This window comes from Zingiber officinale, chromosome 4B (genome assembly GCF_018446385.1).
Source record: "Zingiber officinale cultivar Zhangliang chromosome 4B, Zo_v1.1, whole genome shotgun sequence".
In the NCBI taxonomy this organism is placed as follows: domain Eukaryota; kingdom Viridiplantae; phylum Streptophyta; class Magnoliopsida; order Zingiberales; family Zingiberaceae; genus Zingiber; species Zingiber officinale.
The window spans coordinates 68304647-68325332 of NC_055993.1; the positions used below are offsets into that span (position 1 = coordinate 68304647).

Sequence of the window (20686 nt, forward strand, 5' to 3'; positions counted from 1 at the left end):
CCGGAGGAGTCCCTGTCCGAAGAAATTTCGGCAGTATCTCCCCTGTACGGCGGACAATCTGAAACTTTCTACATCTCTATATACCTCAGCCACATGCGGCTGGAATAATAACAGAAAATAAAATACAACACACAGACATTCCACGCAGTTTAATAAGCAATGATAAGAATACTCAAAATCCACCCTACTCAACTACACTCATAAAACACAAATCCGACGATAAGATCAATTTACCTCTTCTGCCGTCTAGGCAGGCATGTAGTAAAAGCAAAACCAAACAAAATCCATCGACATTACAAAATCCATACCATATACATACCATCAAACAAAACAAATTTAGCATAGTCTATGTAAGAAAACCAAAAGACCAATAATATCCTCGAGGTCTGTAGGGACTAGCAACTGGAACTCTCTCTCTTGACAGCATCAACCTGAAAAATAACAACAGTGGAGGCGGGGGTGAGTCCAACACTCAGCGGGTAACAACTGATATGCATAATAAAGTAAATAACAGATAACACTAATCATGCGTACAGTCTCCTGAATACGAGGAGAATAAATGCAACTGAAACAAAAACAGGAGAAAACTGTACTAACCAGGACCAAGGTATAAAGGTAACAGGGTCGTCAAACCGAGGGTGTCATAATCCTGTATGCATGTCAATCATATGCATCCATATAAATGTAGCAAGTAAATGCAGCAAACACAAACAATAAATGCATCATGCATATGATGCCAATGATATGGTCACCCCTGATGCCAGTCAGCCATCTCACACACAATGGTGAGTCCGAGTGGGTAGAGCTGTGACAACCGTGCACTCTGACATCACTGCCCCTGATGAGTGACCGAGTGGACGGGATGCTATCGGAGTACACACATACCCCTACCCCGAAATAATAAATGGGGGAGCGCAATGCTCTCATCTCCCGGTACACGATGACGGGGAGGAGTCTCTGCGGGCTACCACGCTGAGTCACACTACCCATGAGCGGACCAACGGAGCCAAACAAAGTCCAACTGCCTGCCGGCTACAACGCTGCTACACTAAACCAACGGAGCCAAACAGAGCGGAACTGTCTGCCAGCTACCACGTTGAGTCGCCAGACCAATGGAGCCAAACAGCAGAACTGCCACACACCTGTCTGATGTACCACTAACCCATGAGTGGTGGTGTGTACAGATACATGTAACTGGTGATGTGCTCAACAATAATGGAGCAGATAATCGCACAGCATGCAATCATGCAAGATGATGCATAACACTAAACATGGCAATATCACGAATAGCATAGCATGCTCCATATATAAATATAAAATGTGTACTACAAGATAATGAATCTAATGGAAGGTACACAAACAGATAGGGTATCAAATAAACCCTAGGTCCTAAACATAATGTATCATGTGGTTGGGTCACTACCTAAAGCATGTATGATCAGGTAAATAATAACATGCAGTGCATAATAAGTAAACAAGCAAAATGTAACAGATCATGTAGTGACCAACCGAAACAAATGGATAACACAATCATTGCTATATGTTAAACACATTATTATGCATATCAAAAGACATAAGTCAAAGGACCCGCCTCCAATATGAAAGAATCATATTCGGTCCAATTCCGACGTCGAGATACTCGTCTCGCGTCACAACCCTGAGTCACATATAAATAAATATATTTTATTTAGCTACAATTTACATAAATAGCTAAACAAAATTCTTAAAACTATTTAGGGCAAAACCCTAAACCAACCTCCTCGACCTGCCTAAATTAAATCCAAATTATACCTAATTCAATTCATACCTCTGATCAAGCTATACATGATCGTATAACTACAAAACATATCAGGTCTCTACCCCCTTACCTCGGTTCGCAGCCATTGCTTTGCACCGGAAATCCAAAGTTTACGGTTAGAATATTTCACAGCAAAGCCTTCCTCTTCCTCACAACCCCTGAATGTTGATGCACCGCACACACCAACCTGCTGTAAATCCTTTCCTACGATTCAGTTTCAAGATGAAGTCACGATAGAGATTACAAATATATCAACAATAACCCAATCTTACCTCAACAAGAACCTATGACACAGAGGAAGGGCTCGGCCGAACCTAAACTAGGGCATGTCACAGTAAGGGGAGAAGTGGTGCTCTGCCGTGGGGAGGAAGCCGAAGCAGAAAGGGTGCCGCGACTAGCCGGGTCTAAGGCTCAGCGTTGACGGTGATCGGAGGTCAGCGCGGCAAAAAAGGGGTCAAGGCAGGCAGCAGCGCAAGAGGACACGGCGGTGAACACAAGCTAAGGCACAGGGAAGGTGTGGCTGGCGATCGGCGCCGTCGCTCGGCGAGGAGGCAGAATCGGGAGGGCGGCTCGGCCGGCGCTAGGGCTTGGATGGCGGCGCCGGGAATGGCTAGGGCACAGACCGGCTAGGCAGAGAAGGAGAGAAAGGGGTGTGCGGCGGTGGAGAAGCTAGGGCAGAGAACTTTTGCCGGCTGCCGATGCTCGGAAGAAGAGAAGAAGAAATAGGAGAGGGAAACTGACTCAGCGGTTAGGGCACGGAGACACGGCGTCGAAGAGCTTCGGTAGGGGAAGAGGGAAACGACGACAAAGAGAAACCGGAGGAAAAGAAAAACAAATAAAGAAAAGAAATAAAAGAAAAAGAAAACTTTTCCTCGCTTAAATGGGTAGCCTAAATATGCTTTTCCGGGCCCCGTTTTTATCCCCGTCAACTCGTCTGTACGAGCTCCGAAAAATTCCCGAAAAATTTCCAAAAATTCTGAAAAATTCTCTTATTAATATTCGCCTATTTCTGGTATTTTACATTCTCCCCTACTAATAAAAATTTGGTCCCCAAATTTTGTTTTCTACCATCAGCAAGTACTAATAACAGGTAAAGAGTCTAAATGCTGAACGGTAAACTAAATCACATATCTCAAGTGAAAAGATGGGGATAACGAGCTCGGATCGTATCCTCAAGCTCCCAAGTAGCCTCCTCGTCTGAATGATGATGCCATCCGACTTTAACCAGTCGGATAGTCTTGTTCCGCAACTGACGCTCTTTCCGGTCGAGAATCCGTACCGGATCCTCCTCATATGTAATGTCAGGCTGAACTGGAACTGGAATATCTGCCAGCACATGCGTCGGGTCGGGCACGTATCTCCGCAGCATAGATACGTGGAATACATCATGGACGCCTGCCAGGGACGGTGGTAGTGCTAACCGGTATGCTACCACTCCGATCCTCTCCAAGATCTCGAAAGGGCCAATATACCGCGGAGCTAGCTTACCTCTGAGGCCAAATCTCTTCACCCCTTTTGTGGGTGAAACTCGCAGAAATACATGGTCGCCAACAGAGAACTCTAGTGGTCTATGTCTCCGATCAGCATAACTCTTCTGGCGGTCCTGCGCCTCTGACATTCTTCGTCTGATAGTACGGACCAACTCTGCATCCTGCTGAGCTTTATGAGGTCCCAACATCTGGGCCTCTCCAATCTCATCCCAGAGGACGGGTGTCCGACAAGGTCTACCATACAACGCTTCAAACGGTGCCATCTGGATAGCTGAATGAAAGCTGTTATTGTAAGCAAACTCTACCAACGGCAGATGGTCCTCCCAACTGCCTCCGAAATCCATAACACATGACCTCAGCAGGTCCTCTAAAGTCTGAATGGTATGCTCTGACTGTCCATCTGTCTGTGGATGGAAAGCTATACTGAAACGGAGCTGTGTGCCCAAGGCCTACTGCAGACTCTGCCAGAAACGTGACGTAAACCATGGATCTCTATCCGAAATGATACTCAACGGAACACCATGTAATCTGATGATCTCTCGGCAATACAGATCTGCCAATCGGTCTAGGGAATCAGACCTCCGGATCGCTAAGAAGTGTGCGGATTTGGTTAATCGATCAACGATTACCCAAATCGCGTCATGACCTCGTCGTGTCCTAGGCAAACCCACCACAAAGTCCATGGTAATGTGATCCCACTTCCACTCAGGAATAGGAATCCGCTGAAGTAACCCGGCAGGTCTCTGATGCTCAGCCTTCACCTGCTGACAGACAAGACATCTAGCTACAAAATCCGCAATGTCTTTCTTCATACCGTTCCACCAATAGGAACACCTCAAGTCTCGATAACGGATCCCGCTTGGATGGATCACAAATCGAGAGCGATGAGCCTCCTGAAGTAGCTCCTGTAAGACCGGATGAGACTGAGGTACGCATAATCTGCCTCGGAAGTATATAATACCCTCCTCGTCTCGTGTAAACTCGGTCTGCTGCCCGGAAGCTATCTGACTACTAATGAACTGCAAATGCTGATCACCAGCCTGTGCCTCTCGGATCCTCGTCCTGATCGACGACTGAGCAACCATGGTAACAAGAATACCCTGCTCTGTAGGTCCCTGCTCCTCAAGATCTAACTCAAAGAAACTCTGAATCAAGTCCGCGACTGAAGTCCGGTGGCAAGCCAAAGTCCCTCTGGACTTCCTGCTGAGTGCATCGGCAACCACATTAGCTTTCCCTGGGTGGTAGCTAATGGTACAATCGTAATCCTTCAGGAACTCCATCCATCTCCTCTGTCGGAGATTAAGCTCCTTCTGAGTAAAAATGTATTTGAGACTCTTATGATCAGTGAGAATCTCAAATGTAATACCGTATAAATGATGCCGCCAAAGCTTCAGAGCAAAGATGATGGCAGCTAACTCCAGATCATGAACTGGGTAGTTCTTCTCATGCTCCTTCAACTGTCGAGAAGCATAGGAGACTACCCTGCCGTGCTGCATCAGAACAGCGCCCAAACCCTGAAGAGACGCGTCGGTGTAGAGTACAAACCCATCCTCTCCAGAAGGTAAAACCAAAACTGGAGCCGACACTAATCTCCGCTTCAGCTCCTGAAAGTTGGTCTCACAATCCTCGGACCATGTGAACTTCACGCCTTTCCGGGTAAGACATGTCAGCGGCATAGCAATACATGAGAAACCATCGACAAAACGTCGGTAATATCCGGCCAATCCCAGAAAACTGTGGATCTCCTGAACTGACTTCGGTTGCTCCCAACTGGTGACAACCTCGATCTTCTGAGGGTCTACTGAAATACCTCTGCTAGAGACCACGTGTCCTAGAAAACCGACTGAGGATAGCCAGAATGCACACTTGCTGAACTTCGCGTACAGCTGATGTCGTCTAAGAATCTCCAAGACTATGCGAAGATGCTGTGCATGCTCCTCCTCGGAATGCGAGTAGACCAATATGTCATCAATGAAAACGATAACAAACTGATCCAGATACTCCAGAAAGATGCGGTTCATCAAGTCCATAAACACCGCTGGAGCATTGGTAAGCTCAAATGGCATTACCAAAAACTCATAATGACCGTATCTGGTACGGAAAGCTGTCTTCTGAATATCTGAGTCTCTGACTCTCAGCTGATGATATCCAGATCGTAGATCAATCTTAGAATACACTGATGTACCTCTGAGCTAATCAAAAAAATCCTCGATCCGTGGTAAAGGATATTTATTTCTGACGGTCACTACATTCAGCTGTCTGTAGTCAATACATAACCTCATGGTGCCGTCCTTTTTCTTGACAAATAATACCAGAGAACCCCATGGAGAAACACTAGGGCGAATAAATCCCCTATCCAAAAGCTCCTGGAGTTGAACCTTCAACTCGTTCAACTCTTTTGGTGCCATACAATAAGGAGCTTTCGATGCCGGTGCGGTCCCCGGAATCAGCTCAATAGCGAACTCCACTTGCCTTCTGGGAGGCAAACTTGGCAGCTCCTCTGGAAATACATCTGGGAACTCCTGGACTACAGGAACGTAGGAGAGCTGCGAACTACTGCTGTCCTCAGTACTGATCAAAGATAACAGAAAACCCTGACAGCCATGTGACAGCAGCTTTTGAGACTGAATCGTCGAAATGATCGATATGTCGTCATCTCTGATACCAGTGAAATCCCACGAGGGTTGGTTCGGAGACCGGAAGGTGACCACCTTCATCTGGAAATCAACGGTAGCATGATATACAGACAGCCAATCCATGCCAAGAATGATATCAAACTCGACCATCTCCAATACTAGAAGATCTACCATAAGTATCATGTTGCCAAAGTCTAACGGGCAACCTCTGACCTTCTGGGTGACGTCTAAAGTATCACCGGACGGTAGGGAGACGGTCAATCGCTGCAGTCTAAAAGTAGGTAATCTACCAATCTCCCGCATAAAGGTACGGGATATAAAAGAATGCGAGCTACCAGTATCAATCAATATATCAGCAGAAAATGCATAAATGGAAATCATACCGCGGAAAATGGATTCGTCGGCTCGCTGCGCATCCTCTCTAGTAATCGCATGTATACGACCAGTCTCTGGCGGAGGAGGAGGGGGTAACACTGCCAATGGCTGCTGCGGCTGGGCAGAAGCCTGCCACTAAGGCAGTGCTGGATAATGTGCCAGAGAAGACTGAGAGGATGGTGACTGATACTGTGCAGCTGGCTGGAACTGAGTCTGGTACTGGCCTAAAGGCTGAGGCTGCATCTGATACTGCCCCTGCGTCGGATAATAAAGTCCTGGAACAGAACTCTGGGATGCTATGGAAGCACTAGAGTACTCCTGTCCAAGCATGCCAAATGCCGCTGCTGCAGGTGAAGCACTCCGCTGCTGGCCATGCGAAGGTTGGGCTCTTCGCCCTCCTCGATAAGTTCCGGACTGACTGGGCTGTCCTCCATGATCAGACCCTCCAGAAGTCATATGTTGAGTCTTCTGCGGATAATCTCGGCTCTGGTGCCCAGGCAGTTTGCAATGAAAGCAAACTAACTGTCCCAGAGAGTAGACTGAGGTGATATGATCTCTGGACCCACATCTGAAACAGCGAATGTCACTGACGGGTTGTTTCCGATTCTACTAGGGAGACCGGAAATGTCTTGAAGAAGACTGCCCTGATTTATGAGGTTTACGCGATACCCCAGATGTACCCTGATCTGACCGACTACGCCTGCTCTGCAGTAGTGTAGCCTGAGGCTGCTGGATCTGCCTGGATGTCTGACCCGGCTATTTCCTTTTTCTATCTGGAAACGCTCTCTACTGCACTGACTCAATGAATAGGGCTCTGTCTAAAGTCTCCAGATAGGAAGTGGTACCAAGAACGGCAAGTCTTACTTGCAAATGTCCATCCAACCCCTGAATGAACTGCTGCATACGCGAACTGTCCTCAGCAACAAGCTCTGGACAAAATCTGGCCAATATGTCAAACTCTGCATTATACTCAGTCACTGTCCGATTGTTCTGTCGCAGACTCAGGAAATCCTGCCGGCGAGCCATCTGATAAGCTCGTGGAAAGAAACGGCTCTCAAAAGCCTCTCTGAATCTGGCCCAAGTGATGTTCTGCTCACCGATGATGGAACGCTGGGTAAGCCACCAAGTGTCGGCCGCATCCCGTAAGTGAAAAGCAGCCAGCTCTGCTTTCTCCCACTCGGAGCAAGCCATATAGAAGAAGGTCCGCTCCATAGTCTCAATCCAAGACAAGGCTACACTCGGATCTCGGTCTCCTCGGAAGAGTGTGAATCGACTCTTCATCGACTCTGCCAACACTGGAATCCTGGCTCGTGCCGCGACAAAGTCAGTGAGATGTGTCGGAACGGTTGCGGGAACTGGCGGAAACACTGGAGCTGATGCTACAGGTGGTACCGCTGAATAGACCGGAGGAGGTACTCCCGGTGCTGCTGGGTAAACTGGAGCATATGCCGTCAGTGGCACTGTAGGGTGAACATAGGTGGCCGCGACTGGAGGTACCGTAGGTAATGGTACCGGATGTGGAGCAGCCGGTATCCCTAATGCAGGTGCTGCTGGGTACACCGTATGTACTGGGAGCACAGGTACCGCTGGTGTCGAGTACATTGTAGGCCCAGGTGGCGGTGGTGCCGAGTACGCCATAGGCTGCTCTGGAGCAGATGTCGGGTACGCCAATGGTAACCCCTGATGGTACCGGAACTACAGTAGGGATAGGTACACTCGGCATAACCGAGGTAGGTACCACTATAGGAGCCGTCGGGGTCTGAGAGTCCGACGCGCCCGCAGTATGCTGAGTCTGTCCCTGACTGACAGGCTCATCAACAGTAGGCATCTCTGGCATATCCATAGATCCCGTGGTCCTCGTACGTGGTCGTCCAGCACGACGTCTCGCCGCAATACGCGTAGATCTCCTCATATATGTTAAGTTATATTACAGATATTACTACCAATATAACAATCATAAAATAAACATCATACCTATTTGCTGTCTAGAGATGTTCCATCGCTGTCCAGTCCCCAACTTTTGACCTCAAAATTCTGAACGAGAAACATCGCCGGAATCCATATAAATCCGAAACGAAAATCCGAAACATAACCATAACAAAAATCCGAAAATGCCCAGTTTGACTCGCAAACCTGGCTCTGATACCAAATAAATTGTCACATCCCGGAGGAGTCCCTGTCCGAAGAAATTTCGGCAGCATCTCCCCTGTACGACGGATAATCTGAAACTTTCTACATCTCCATATACCTCAGCCACATGCGGCTGGAATAATAACAGAAAATAAAATACAACACACAGACATTCCACGCAGTTTAATAAGCAATGATAAGAAGACTCAAAATCCACCATACTCAACTACACTCATAAAACACAAATCCGACGATAAGATCAATTTACCTCTTCTGCCGTCTAGGCAGGCATGTAGTAAAAGCAAAACCAAACCAAATCCATCGACATTACAAAATCCATACCATATACATACCATCAAACAAAACAAATTTAGCATAGTCTATGTAAGAAAACCAAAAGACCAAAAATATCCTCTAGGTCTGTAGGGACTAGCAACTGGAACTCTCTCTCCTGACAGCATCAACCTGAAAAATAACAACAGTGGAGGCGGGGGTGAGTCCAACACTCAGCGGGTAACAACTGATATGCATAATAAAGTAAATAACAGACAACACTAATCATGCGTACAGTCTCCTGAATACGAGGAGAATAAATACAACTGAAACAAAAACAGGAGAAAACTGTACTAACCAACACCAAGGTATAAAGGTAACAGGGTCGTCAAACCGAGGGTGTCATAATCCTGTATGCATGTCAATCATATGCATCCATATAAATGTAGCAAGTAAATGCAGCAAACACAAACAATAAATGCATCATGCATATGATGCCAATGACATGGTCACCCCTGACGATAGTCAGCCATCTCACACACAATGGTGAGTCCGAGTGGGTAGAGCTGTGACAACCGTGCACTCTGACATCACTGCCCCTGATGAGTGATCGAGTAGACGGGATGCTATCGGAGTACACACATACCCCTACCCCGAAATAATAAATGGGGGAGTGCAATGCTCTCATCTCCCGGTACACGATGACGGGGAGGAGTCTCTGCCAGCTACCACGCTGAGTCACACTACCCATGAGCGGACCAACGGAGCCAAATAAACTCCAACTGCCTACCGGCTACAACGCTGCTACACTAAACCAACGGAGCCAAACAGAGCGGAACTGTCTGCCGGCTACCACGCTGAGTCACCAGACCAACGGAGCCAAACAGCAGAACTGCCACACACCTGTCTGATATACCACTAACCCATGAGTGGTGGTGTGTACAGATACATGTAACTGGCGATGTGCTCAACAATAATGGAGCAAACAATTGCACAGCATGCAATCATGCAAGATGATGCATGACACTAAACATGGAAATATCACGAATAGCATAGCATGCTCCATACATAAATATAAAATGTGTACTACAAGATAATGAATCAAATGGAAGGTACACAAACAGATAGGGTATCAAATAAACCCTAAGTCCTGAACATAATGTATCATGTGGTTGGGTCACTACCTAAAGCATGTATGATCAGGTAAATAATAACATGCAGTTCATAATAAGTAAACAAGCAAACATGTAACAGATCATGTAGTGACCAACCGAAACAAATGGATAACACAATCATTGCTATATGTTAAACACATTATTATGCATATCAAAAGACATAAGTCAAATTACCCGCCTCCAATATGAAAGGATCGTATCCGGTCCAATTCTGACGTCGAGATACTCGTCTCGCGTCACAACCCTGAGTCACATATAAATAAATATATTTTATTTAGCTACAATTTACATAAATAGCTAAACAAAATTCTTAAAACTATTTAGGGCAAAACCCTAAACCAACCTCCTCGACCTGCCTAAATTAAATCCAAATTATACCTAATTCAATTCATACCTCTGATCAAGCTATACATGATCGTCTAACTACAAAACATATCAGGTCTCTACCCCCTTACCTCGGTTCGCAGCCGTTGCTTTGCACCGGAAATCCAAAGTTTACGGTTAGAATATTTCACAGCAAAGCCTTCCTCTTCCTCACAACCCCTGAATGTTGATGCACAACACACAACAACCTGCTGTAAATCCTTCCCTACGATTCAGTTTCAAGATGAAGTCACGATAGAGAGTACAAATATATCAACAATAACCCAATCTTACCTCAACAGGAACCTAGGACACAGAGGAAGGGCTCGGCCGAACCTAAACTAGGGCACGACATAGTAAGGGGAGAAGTGGTGCTCTGCCGGTGTGCTTTATCGTGGGGAGGAAGCCGAAGCAGAAAGGGTGTCGCGACTAGCCGGGTCTAAGGCTCAGCGTTGACGGTGATCAGAGGTCGGCGCGGCAGAAAAAGGGGTCAAGGCAAGCAGCAGCGCAAGAGGACACGGCGGTGAACACAAGCTAAGGCACAGGGAAGGTGTGGCTGGCGATCGGCGCCGTCGCTCGGCGCCGTCGCTCGGCGAGGCGGCAGAATCGGGAGGGCGGCTCGGCCGACGCTAGGGCTTGGATGGCGGCGCCGGGAATGGCTAGGGCACAAACCGGCTCGGCAGAGAAGGAGAGAAAGGGGTGTGCGGCGGTGGAGAAGCTAGGGCAGAGAACTTTTGTCGGCTGCCGATGCTCGGAAGAAGAGAAGAAGAAATAGGAGAGGGAAACCGACTTAGGGGTTAGGGCACGGGCACACGGCGTCGAAGAGCTTCGGCAGGGGAAGAGGGAAACGGCGACAAAGAGAAATCGGAGGAAAAGAAAAACAAATAAAGAAAAGAAATAAAATAAAAAGCAAACTTTTCCTCGCTTAAATGGGTAGCCTAAACAGGCTTTTCCAGGCCCCATTTTTATCCCCGTCAACTCGTCCGTACGAGCTCCGAAAAAATCTCGAAAAATTTCCAAAAATTCCGAGAAATTCCCTTATTAATATTCGCCTATTTTCTATATTTTACAAATAAAATATAATATTTGAAAAGAAATTTAAAATAAATTTTAAAATAAATTTTGATACGAAATTACATATAAATTTTATAAACAAAAAAATAAATATGGATTATAAACGGAATTTGAGACGGCAAAATCTATGTTACAAATTTTGTTTAAATATTTAATGAAAATTAAAACGTAAATAAAATTGGTTTTAGATTTATATAAATCAGAGCCAGATTTGATACAAAATTGTAAATCTGATCACTTTGATAAAATATAATATATGAAAAAACTTTAAACATAATTTAAGCCAAATTCAATATGAAATTACATATAACTTTTTATAAACAAAAATAAATATGAATTATGTTTTCTAACCCTTTCTCCTTGCCTTAATTTGTCTTTGGTTTTAGTAGAATAGGTACGCATTCTTCTTCCCCCGCCTCTGATTTTTTTTTCTCCTTCTTGTTGGGGCCATCTCATGCAACTGCAAGGTTGGCCGCAGCTGCGAGGTCGGCAGCGACTGTGAGGTCGGTCGCGGCTACTAGAGGTTGACTGTTGTCGCTTCTCATGGCCACAAGGTTCGCGATCGCTTCAATCGACCCCCTCATGCAACCGAGAGGTTGTGCACCCTACGGTCCCTGGATGCCGCCTACTACTAATATGTGATAACTAGCATTTTGATGCATTATTTTCCCCTATATTTTAATGTTTTAATCCACTCATATGGTTAATTGTTGATTCTTATCATGTTTATTGAGTTTGAAGCATATTATATATTTTGTTATAATTCTTGTTATTTTTATGGATTTCTTCTTATAATTGTACACTTTTTTTTTTGTAGGGATTGAACTCAAGTTGGACCAAATTAAACCTAAAGACTTGAGTCAAGGAGAAGTCTAATATGGAGAAATATGAGCCATTGGATCAAATATGAAGCAAAGTAATCAAAGGACTCCGATCTAATTAATTTTAGTCGTTCATCGAGATCTGGTTGATTTTGGTCGATCTGTGTAGATTTGGGATTTTCCGAGCCGTTCACTATGATCTAGCCATCTTGATCATTCAACTAGTTCTGGTCGATCCTGACTGTTCAATCAGATTTGATCTCATCCATTCACCTAGATCCGGGCCAATCCTGACCGTCCGATCAGATCTGGGAAAATAAGAGTGGATGAAGCACAGTTTGTTCATCTATTCTCTGCTTCCTCACGTGATCGTTGCCGGGACGCCGCCCCTTCTCATCGAACTCCACCTTCAATCGGTAGGCGAGTTCATCTACCACTCCACCTCCGGCCGATCGATCCTCTCCATCTCGCCCATCTGCATCCCGTCACCCTTCTCCATCTCGGCCTCATCTTCTTACTGATGCGAACGCTGCCCAATGCTAACTCCACCACCACCGGCACACCAAGGAAAGGGGTTTTCTCCCTCTGGTCATCGCCCATCGCGCATTTTCTTCCTCTTCTCATCTTCCTTCCACGATAAGCCTTTAAGCTTCCAACAGCAGCTCCACCACATCTCTTCCATATCCACTCTTCGATCTACTAGTTCTTGGGCTTTCCCAGCTTTGTATTCGATCCGGACAGCTATCTTCTTCATCCATCTTCGATCCAGCTGCCTTCTCTTCTTCGCCAAGTCCGCAGCAATTCCCTTCACCACCAGACAACTTCATATGCACCTCACAGAAATTGGGTTGTTTCTTTTATCATGGATCTGTGTTGATGTTTTTTATTGAATGCTTATATCAAACTTGATCTTCTTTAATTAGATTGAATGCACTTGATTTTAATTGTTTCATGCACACAACTTGTTTGATGAAATGTTCTAATCTTCTAATTCCTGCATGTAACGTGTTCGGTAAAATGTCTCTTTCAATAGTTTGGTTCAATTTGACGCATCTTAGTTTGCTTAACTCTTGCTTTGTATTGATCTTTCAATTGCTAAGTTTTATGTCTTCATTTAAATGCAATTAGGTTAAGTTAGTGTTTTCATTTAAATGCAGTTAGTTTCATGTCTTCATTTCTATGTTTAGTGTGTATTGTATTTTAAGTTGTTACATATTGTTTCCTTATAGCCATAATATTCTAACTAATTTGTAGATGAGAATGAGGTTATCTGGAGGCAATCAAGTTATCCAAGAATGATTCGTAATTATTTAATGAGGTCATTCTACTTTTTCATATTCTATTGTGACTTATGTTTCACTCGTTAGTATCATGTAGGATACCAAGAGCAAATGTTGCATTAGCCACAACAACCAAGAGCACATGTTGCATTCAAAACCATCTTTTAATCTTTTGGTAGGTACTATTTACTTACTATCTGCTATAGTCTTGTTTATTAATATTACAGGATTATTTCTTAGCAATATTTATAGTTTGTGTGGTATTGTGTTTGTGGATATTAAGATTTTTTAGTTTATGATTTAAATTAATTAATGTGCAATAAGAAGACCAGCGAATCTTTTCTATTGTCTTGTATTTGATTTTGTTATATGTACTTAGAGATTCTAAGTTCAAGATTCAAATTCGAAGAAAATCCTACTTAAGTATTTGTTCACATTGACCTAATTTTTATGGTTTTGTTATGCCTATTGTTTCAGAGCCAAAAGAGTCTTCATGACTTGTTGATTCTTTAGCATTGACAACTAACTATGGACTAATTAGTGGATGAACATTGATATTGACTATGACTTTTGTACCATTTCAATTTATTTGTATTAAAAATTCTGATATTGTAAGACTTACTCGTTTCATGTTTTGATTTGTTAGATTGTCTCAACAAAATTGGTTGGTTCGTTAATTTGTACAAGAGAAGCAATTTCTCTCATGCAGTTCGAAGACAGGGAGGGTCGTGATAGACAATGTAATATAAAAATTAGATTACTTATGGTAAGATTTAAAAATTTGTATAGTTGTTTATAGTTTGATTATTGGTCAAATTTATTTGGATAATGTAAATATTTATTTATTTTAATGTTAATTGTATGATACATTTGGAATTAGAAATTATTTCATTTTAATAATTTTAATTTATTTGAAATGAAGACTTATTTTAATATATTGATGAGAAATATAATAATATTTAGTGATAAATTTAAAAATAAAATTATATACAGATTTATAAATGGAATTGTAAATAGATTTATAAACAAGATTACTAACAAATTTAAAACAAAATTAGAGACAGAATTTACATTTAAAATCAATTTTATTTTGTTAACTTAAAAACATATTTATAAACAATTTTTTTTTATCCGTTTCTAAAATTAGAGACGGAATATTTCCATCTCAAAATTAGCTACGGGGCTTTCACTAATGGATTTTTGAGACGAAATATTTCGTCTCAAACTTTCTTTAGAGACGGAAAAAGGACTTTCAGAGGCAGATTTTTTCGTCTCTAAAGCCCCATTTTCTTGTAGTGACATCATAGTAAATAAAAGTAGTAAATATGGAAATTAATTTTCCAACTATTATGGCTTCTTCTATCACTGTCCTCCGTGTGCTGCCATCCCTAGGGTTCATGTCGTCGGGTCCATCAATCTTCCTTTTCTACTGCGCCTCTGGTCCTCCGATAGTATCACACCTTACAAGGATACGATCCACGACAAAAATAGAATTTTATATATATCGATCCTATATTCCACAAGGGAATGTACATGAAGTCTAGATCGAACAAAAAAGTAAAATCCTAGGGCTAATATAGCTCCTACTATATTTAATAAATACAATCATGCACACACATAAAATGCCCTTGACATGTCCAAGGGTCCAATCACACACAATCTCATTAAGCCATAATAGTTGGAGCCTGCAACCACAGAGTTAGCATATTCTACTATTATCCTGCCTAAAATATATATGACATGTGCATAATTAAACTAAAAACCAAACACACAGAGGCAAACCCTAGCTCTGATACCAATTGTTGGTTGCTACTCGGAATATCGTACCGGTTCCCCTGTACAAAAATTTTGTACAAGTCCTGAACCTTTCCTAACAACCTATTGTGTTCTTTAGAAATTAAACTTGGAATCGCAAACAGAACTTAACATTGCTGATTCCAAATTTAACTTATCTGTTCTTAGAGGTTTAGACTTGGATCGCAAACGATGCTTAACATTATTGATCCAAATCCACCCATGTTACAAATTCGATTAAATATTTATTTCAGAGATCGACTCTCAGGTCAAACATGGCGAGGCACTAGGCCTTCTTGGGTATGGGATCATCCACCACTACCTCGACAAAATCCTTTAAAGAAATTCAATATTTAATCTCCTTATAGTAACCCTAGGTTTAACCAAAAAGAACAATCAAATCACAAGATCGAAAAACAAAAGAAACACAAATTCGAATCACAAATCCGAAACCTAGAATCACTAGCCTCTTGAATTTGGTATTTCAAGATCTAAACAAAAAGATGAACTAGTTATGATGCGGAAACTAATAACTAGTTATACCTTATGTAGCTTATAGACCTCACGATCTTCTATCTTATTCCTCTTCTTATCTCGGACGTCGTGTGGGCGACGATCTACTGAGATGAGAATCCACCCAAGCTTCCTTCTTCTCCAAGGAAGTTTCAGCCACCAACAATCTTCAAGTGATGAAGAACTTTCGGCCACCAACCAAGCTCCAAGGGATGCTAAGAAACAAAGCCTCCTATCTCTCCTTCCACTAGTAAGATCCGGCCACCACCAAGCTCCTTGAGATGAAGATGCCGCCGACCACACAAGGAAGAAGAATAGGAGAAAAGGAGGAAGAGAGGGCCGACTACCACCAAGGAATAGAAGAGAGGAATACTAGATCATATGTTATTGTGAGGTGAGGCACCTCTACCCTCTCTTTTATATTCCTTGGTCTTGCCAAATAAAGAAAGTTTTATAAATAAAACTTCCTTATATTCCTTGCCAATGTTTAAGAAGGAAAATTTAATTAAAATTTTCTTATTAAACCTCTAATGGCCGGCCACCACCACCCCCTCCAAACAAGGAAAGTTTTAAACATAAAATTAAAACTTCCTAATTTATTTCCGAAAATTTTTAAAATAAAAATTTCTTTTTTAAATTCCCTTCATGGTTGGTTATAAAAGGAAACTTTTATAAATTAAAATCTCTCCTTTAAAACCTGTGGATGATTACAAAAAGGAAATTTTTCTCAAAAATTAAAATCTTCCTTTTCAATCTACAAATAAGGAAAGATATCAAATCTTTCTTTTAATCTTTTGTAGAAAGCTATAAAAGGAAAGATTTATAATTTTTAAAACTCTCTTTAAAAACCATGAGGATGGTTACAAAAAAGGAAAGTTTTATAAAAATTAAAATCTTCCTTTTAATTACAAATAAGGAAAGATATCAAATCTTTCTCTTAATCTTTTGTAGAAACTATAAAAGAAAAGATTTAATTTTTAAACTCTCTTTTTAATCATGGCTTCCACATAAGGAAAGATTTTAAAAAATAAAAATCCTTTTCATTTTATTATGGCCGGCCACCAACTTGGGCTCCAAGTTACGGCCGGCCACCTACTTGTTCCATCAAGGCTTGATCTTGGTCGGCCCTTGCTTGGGCTCCAAGCTTGGCTTGGCTGACCACCTTAGGATGGGTAAGAAGGTGGGTATGGGTGGGTATAACACTTTATAAATAAGAGGCTACGACAGAGACCGAGAGGAGGAATTGGTTTTGGTCTCCCGATGTTTGAGCTTCCCGTGTTCGCCCCGAACACCCAACTCGAGTTCATCAATAATAACTCATACCACTAAAGAGTTATTATTAAACTACCGAACCAATCCCATATTACTATATGGGCTCCTTCTTATCATGAGTCTGTTAATCTCCCTGTGTTTAAGATATCGAATGCCCACTAATTAAATGAGTTACTGACAACTCACTTAATTGATATCTAGCTCCAAGAGTAGTACCACTCAACCTTATTGTCATGTCAGACTAAGTCCACCTACAGGGTTTAACATGACAATCTTTATGAGCTCCTCTTGGGGACATCGTCAACCTAGATTCCTAGTACACAGTTTCCTTATATAATCAACAACACACACTATAAATAATATCATTTCCCAACTTATCGGACCTCTTGATTTATCGAGCTAAATCTTACCCATTGATAAGTCAAAGAAATAAATACTAGATATATGTGCTTATTATTATATCAGGATTAAGAGCACACACTTCCATAATAACAAAGGTCTTGTTCTTTTATGCAGTCAGTATAAAAAGAAACTACCTTAAATGGTCCAGGTTAATACACTTTGAGTGTACTAGTGTAATTTTATAGTCAAGATAAACTAATACCAAATTACACTACTACTATTCCAATGGTTTGTTCCTATCCATCTTAGTCGTGAGTAACTATTTATAATTTATAAAGAACTGATAACATGATCTTCTGTGTGCGACACCACACACCATGTTATCTACAGTATAAATTAAATGAATAACTACACTTAGCGTATAAATGTAGACATTTGACCAATGTGATTCTTTATTTCAAAATAAATGTTTACAAAAAACTAGGCTTTTAGTATACACTCTAACAGACTATAGGAAGCTACACCAGGCAAGCAGAAAGGATCTTTACCCTTTGTCCTTTATTGATCAAATGATAGAGAGATTGCCTAGGAAGTACCATTATTTCTTCTTAGATGGATACATAGGAAATTTTCTGATTTGCATCGATCCAAAGGAACAAGAGAAGACCACCTTCACTTGCCCCTTCGGAACATTCGCTTACAGACATATGCCATTCGAACTTTGTAACACTCCAAGGACCTTCCAGCGATGTATGGTAAGTGTTTTTGGTGATTTATTAGAGCATTTTATAGAGATTTTCATGGATGATTTTTTAGTTTATGGTTATCTTTCGATCCATGTTTGGAGAATTTATCTCAAGTTTTGAGTCGATGCATTGAGACTGATTTGGTTTAAAATTTTGAGAAATGTTATTTCATGGTTGAGCATGACATTGTTTTAGGCAATATAGTCCCTAGGAAAGGTATTGAGGTAGATCTTGCTAAAATAAGAGCTATATCTTCTTTATCTTACCCCACATGTGTGCGAGATGTTTGATCTTTCCTTGGTCATGTAGGTTTCTATCAGAGATTTATAAGATACTTCAGCAAAATTACTCTTCCATTGACTCAGTTGTTATAGAAGGAAGTGGTTTTTCATTTTGATCAGAGGTGTAGAGAGGATTTTGAGAAGCTGAAGGAAGCTCTTATTATAGCACCCATCATTAGACCACCAGATTGGAGCTTTCCTTTTGAGTTGATGTGCGACGCTTCAAATTATTCAGTGGGAGCTGTACTTGCGTAGAGAGTAGATGGAGCACCACATGTCATTTGCTATGCTTCAAAGACTTTGTATGTTGCACAAGCAAATTACACCACCACGGAGAAGGAGCTTTTAGCTATTATTTTTGCATTGGATATATTTAGACCTTATTTACTATGTTCTCACATGGTTATTTTTTTTCTGATCATGCAGGGTTGAAATACCTCCTCAAGAAATTGGATGCAAAACCTAGATTAATACAATGGATGCTTCTACTTCAAGAATCTGATGTGGAGATACATGATAGGAGCAGAAGGGAAAACTTAGCGGTGGATCACCTGAGCAGGATTGAGGGAGATTTTGACCACAACTATTGATGATGTTTTTCCTAATGAACAGCTGTTACTAATGCATGGTGAGTCACCATGGTATGTTGATCTGGTTAATTTTCTAGTAACACATGTTTTCCCACACAATTTACAAAAGCTCAAAAGAACAAATTAAAAAGTGATGCAAAGTCTTACATGTGGAATGATCCTTATTTGTGGAAATTTTATAGTGATCAGATCATTAGGTAATGTATTCCTGATTTTGAGTTTCATTATGTACTTACCTTTTACCATTCATTAGCATGTGGTGGGCATTTTGGACCTTAAAGGACTGCTAGGAAGGTGTTAGAGTATGGATTATATTGGCCCACCTTGTTCTATGATGCATATATTTTTTATAAGTCATGTGATAGGTGTCAACGAACTGGGAACATAGGACCTAGAAATGAAATGCCTCAACAGTTTGTATTATTCTATGAGATTTTTAATGTATGGGGTATTGATTTTATGGGTCTATTTCCTACTTCTTTTGGATTTCTATATATTTTATTAGCAGTTGATTATATTTCCAAATAGGTGGAGGTCATTCCCACCAGGACTGATGACTCTTCAGTTGTTATTAGTTTTGTCAAGTCACACATCTTTTGTAGGTTTGGAGTACCTAGGGCGATCATTAGTGATCAAGGGTCTCACTTTTTTAACATACACATGAAAGTTTTGCTAAGCAAGTATGGGATGGTGCATAAGGTTTCTTCTCCCTATCATCCTTAGACAAATGGATAAGCTGAAGTGTCAAATAGAGAAGTCAAAGCTATTCTTGAAAAGACGGTGGGACTTTGCAAGAAAGATTGGAGTAAAAGACTTGAAGATGCGTTATGGGCTTATCACACTACCTATAAAACCCCTATTGGAATGTTTCTATACAAGATTGTGTATGGAAAAGCTTGTCATTTACTGGTGGAGATTCAACATAGGGCTTATTGGATAATAAAAGCATGCAACTTTGAAGCTAGCAAAGCTGGTGAGGAAAGGAAATCATAACTTCAAGAACTAAGGAGATTAGGTTGGAGGCTTATGAGAATTCACAAATTTACAAGGAGAAGACTAAGAATTTTCATGATAAGAACATTGTGGTAAAAGAGTTCTAAATTGATGAAAAAGTGCTTTTGTATAAGTCTAAGCTCAAATTGATTAAATAAATTCAGGAGGCTGCTACTAGTCAAATTTTTAAATTGAATGTCCACCAACTCAAGAAATTTCATGAAGGAGTTAATGGATTAGTGGTGGAAGAGGTGAACAGTAAAGATGTTATCAACCCAAGTTGAAGGGGAGTTTGTTTCATCTCACACTCAATTTTTGTTTGTAGAAATACATTTCTTTACTTTGACATAAATAATTCCTTTGCTTACATTAGCTCCCACATATTTTGATTCCGATTTTTGGAAATAAATTATTCATTGTAGATATCATTTCCTTATGCTTGGTCATTTCATTTTCACAATGAAATTTTGGTTCAAAGAATGAATTATACCCTTTGGCACTTCTCAATGTCATCTTAGAGAATTTTGAATGCTAGTTAAATTTGTTTGTTACGTTTAAAATTTATTGTCAAGATTGGATTCTTGGATTATATGAGGTTGCTACCTAATGATGGATTCTAAATTGATAGATTAAGATGATAAGTTTTGCATATCTAGTGAGGATTAAGCTTTATTGTGTGATGTACTTTTGTTAGTGTCACTCTAGAATTTGCTGTGATTCTTTCAAGACCACAATATTGT

The 20686-nt window shown here is 41.3% G+C and overlaps 1 long non-coding RNA gene across 2 annotated transcripts; it reads left to right on the forward strand.

Annotated features, from left to right (window-relative positions):
* The first annotated feature begins 12485 nt into the window (after positions 1-12485).
* On the forward strand, positions 12486-19082 carry LOC121975127. Of its 2 annotated transcripts, XR_006110265.1 has the most exons (3): positions 12486-13590; positions 18392-18665; positions 18790-19082. It is a non-coding gene; the product is annotated as an uncharacterized LOC121975127 (long non-coding RNA). The 2 variants fall into 2 exon arrangements; XR_006110264.1 differs by lacking the exons at positions 18392-18665; positions 18790-19082 and adding an exon at positions 14062-14294.
* The last annotated feature ends 1604 nt before the right edge of the window (positions 19083-20686 follow it).